Genomic DNA, 3,657 nt, shown 5'->3' with positions numbered 1-3,657 from the left:
TACTGCTGGGGGGGTTAACGGAAAGAAAAAAATATATTGAATGATACCCTAAGTGCAACAGTCATTTGGTACAACACCCTGGCTATGTCAGGGCCTGATCCCCAGCATAATGCCTGTACTGCCCTCACGGCACTGTGCAGGGTGTGCGGCTAGAAAGTCAGCTAAACATTTGTCAGAATCTTTATTAAATGGAACAGACGCTCTCTTGTGTATTTACTGATAAATTCTAACTTTATATAGCTTTTCAAACTTTATTTCTTATATTTGTGAAAAGACAATTCGGGTCCCAGGCCTGATGTAAGACAGTAACTTCTAACACACAGGAGAATGAAGAAATCTAAGATGGAGGTTACCTTAGAAGACTTACTTCCTGGTTACCCTGGTTACATAACCCCCTAGAGCAGATGTAGGCAAACTCCGGCCTTTAGGCCTAGCCAGTATTCCAGTCTGGCCTAACGACCCTCTAGTTATTTATAGTTATTGCCTAATTGAATTGTCGCATTATCGCGAGTCCCCGCGATATAATCGAGTTCCCGCACAGTTACCCCAATTACGATGCCTAAAGAGCAGAAGCAACGCACAGCTACCAGTCTCCGGAAGGTTGACCTCGAACGTTGTGTCTTCAACCCCGAATGGACTGACGAATTATTCTTCGTCCAACATGGCAACAAAGCCGTGTTTAGTGTGCAACGACACCAACAGCACTTTCAAGCTGTCAAATCTCAAGGGGCATTTCCATGCCAAGCATGCGCACACGTACAGAGACCACACTGTGAAAGACTGAGGCTGCTCGCTTGCAGTCACGGTTGGTAAAAACCTTTCCTTGGTCACCTTGTTTCTTCTGGCCTAGTGTGCCTTCTGGACCTCCTGAAATGGCCTAGTAGTCCAAAAAGTTTGCCAACATACCAGAGTAGGCACCAAAATAAGAAAGCTTTTTTGTCACATGCCAAGCTGGCCATTGGTGCCCTGGGCCCCATAGCACCCACAAATGCAGCTAATAAGCAGGTGAATCAATCACAGTGCTAGTACAATCCATAGACAGAACACAGCCAGATAAGAAGATAGTCCAGAAAAACAGATTCAGGGTCCAAAGTCAAATTTGGGATAGCAAACACATTGGGGACAGACTCGGAACAAACTAAATCGGTTAATCAAGTACATGGTGAAAGTTTTTTAACTTTATAAATGGTCACCTTTAATTCATATGGCTTTAAACTTTTTTTTTCTGTGGTGACTTGAAGCTAGGCTTTAATTTATTTTAAGTTTTTTATCAAGGCCATCTCCATCTAAGACCTTATTACATGGTGACAACTAACCACAATAAGCAGCATTGTCACCCTTTTAAAGGAAGCGGAAAAATTACAAATTTTATGGCAGGGTTACAGGTAATAACTTATATTACATACATTATATATTATATATTACATACATTATATTATATACATGTAAGTTTATAGGATACAATGTAATTCTACCTGGTCACCACTAGATGGCAGCAATGTAAATGTAAAATATTATTGCAGATTTTGTTCCTTTGCAGGAAATAACACATTGCATGTACAAAGCAGAAGAAATAAATAATAATATTTTAAAAAATTAGAAGTCGTTGTGAATAGGTCTGTTACACCAACCAATCATTAGTATCAGCTGCCAGTAGACAAATATTTATTCATGATGAGTGGAGGTTAAGGCAGGACACAGCTTGGGATCACCGCTTGGGGTCACTGCAGGTCTTATGTTGTTATTATTATTATTATTATTATTAAACAGGATTTATATAGCGCCAACATATTACACAGCGCTGTACATTAAATAGAGATTGCAAATGACAGACTAATACAGACATTGATATAGGAGGGGAGGGCCCTGCCCCGAAGAGCTTACAACACTAAATACAAAATGCTGGCCCTGCATTGGTTTCCAAACACAGGACTGGTACAATAATGTAAATATAATATATGAAGTGTATATTCAGCTGAAACGTTTGCATTTTTAATAGATTAAAATCCCTGTTGGGTTTTTATTGCTATGCGTGGCTCCGCTACATAGATTTACCCTCACTTCCTGTCCTGCTGACAAATTTTATATCAGACAGGAAGTGGCTGGGCATGCAGATTAACCAATGGTGGTGGATCATCAGTGCGCTCCTCACCCCCCGGGCAGAGATAATAGCTCAGTAGGGATAAAGCGGGGACCATCTGTTATATGCTAGATCTGGGGACACCACTTGCCTGGGGTGGCATGGCATGGGGGTAGGGAATATAAATAATAAATATATTAAATATAAATAAAGTAGCAGTGGGATTTATCTGAGGACCACCATAGCCCATATACCCGCCACACTTGCCATCTGTGGCATTGCCAGGTGTAGGAGAAACCTTGGGCCCTTCAGCAGAGGGAAATCTTGCCACCTCTTCTGATGGTGGCACCGGCTGGGGGGCACTTTAGTCTGCACACTGGGAATGGTATTAGAGGAAATGTGGGTGTAATCGTTGGGTGAAGAGTTACAAAAATGAGAAAGAAAAAAAAAACATGATTTCCCCGGACTTGGAGCTGCTGTGCGGATTTTGTAACTAATACTGTAGAAGAAAACACTTGAAGGGATTGTTCACCTCTATTCACCATTTATTCACCAGCTGCCATATTACTGCCCATATAGATGCCAACCTTGGATCTGATTTCCTGAATTCCTCCTACCCCCCCTTCCCATTCCCCATTTATTTCCCCAATGACTACACCCATCCCCCAGATCTTCCACCCTCCTCCTGCTTAGTTGTGCTCTCTCTTTCCTCTTTGGCATCTCATCTGGCAGCAGTTTGGAGGACATCCAGGATCAGCAAATCAGACCGCAGGTAACCGGATTTGCACACTCAATCAGAAACCATGCAAGATGTGTAAGATATGGGTCAAAGCCCTGCCATTCACCGCAATAGGAGAAGCTGGGACTGGGGCTGCAACCCAAATATGGATAAAATGGCCCTTACTCTCCTTACTTTTTTTTCTTACCTTCCCTACTCATCTTCATATTGCCTTCCTCTCCTCTTCCTTTCCTTTTTCTCTGCTCTTCTTCATCCTCCCCATCCTCTCTTTCTTTTCTCCTCTCCTCTTTTCTTATGTTCCTCTCTTCCCCTCTCCATCTTCCTCTCTCCTCTTTCCCTGTCCCTTTCCTCTCCTTTCCTCCTTTTCCTCTTCCTCTCCTCTTTTTATCTTCTCATCATCTTCCTCTACCCTTTTATGCTCTCCATCTTCATCTCCTCTTCCCCTCTCCTCTCCTTTTTCTCATCTTCCTCTCCTCCCCTCAACTCTCCTCTTCTCCCCCCTCCATCTTCCTTTCCTCTTCTCACCTTTCATCTCCTCTTTACCCCTTCCCCGTCCTATGCTCTGCTTTCCATCTCTTCTCTTCGCCTCTACATCTTCCTCTCTTCTTCCTCATTTCACCTCCTAATCATCCGCTCCTCTTCCACTGTTGTCCTATCCTCTCCTTTTACTCTCATGTCCTCTTTTCTCCTCTTCTCTCCTCTCCATCTTCCTTTCCTCTTCCTCTTCTCCTCTCCTCTTTACCCCTCTTCCTCTCCTATCCTTTTCCTCTCTTCTCTTCATCTCTACATCTTCCACTCCTCTTTCTATTTTCCCATTTTAATCATCCGCTCCTCTTCT

The sequence above is a fragment of the Pyxicephalus adspersus genome, chromosome 2 (genome assembly GCF_032062135.1).
Source record: "Pyxicephalus adspersus chromosome 2, UCB_Pads_2.0, whole genome shotgun sequence".
Lineage (NCBI taxonomy): Eukaryota > Metazoa > Chordata > Amphibia > Anura > Pyxicephalidae > Pyxicephalus > Pyxicephalus adspersus.
The sequence above is the reverse complement of the archived record's forward strand: the minus strand, read 5'-3'. Positions refer to the sequence as shown.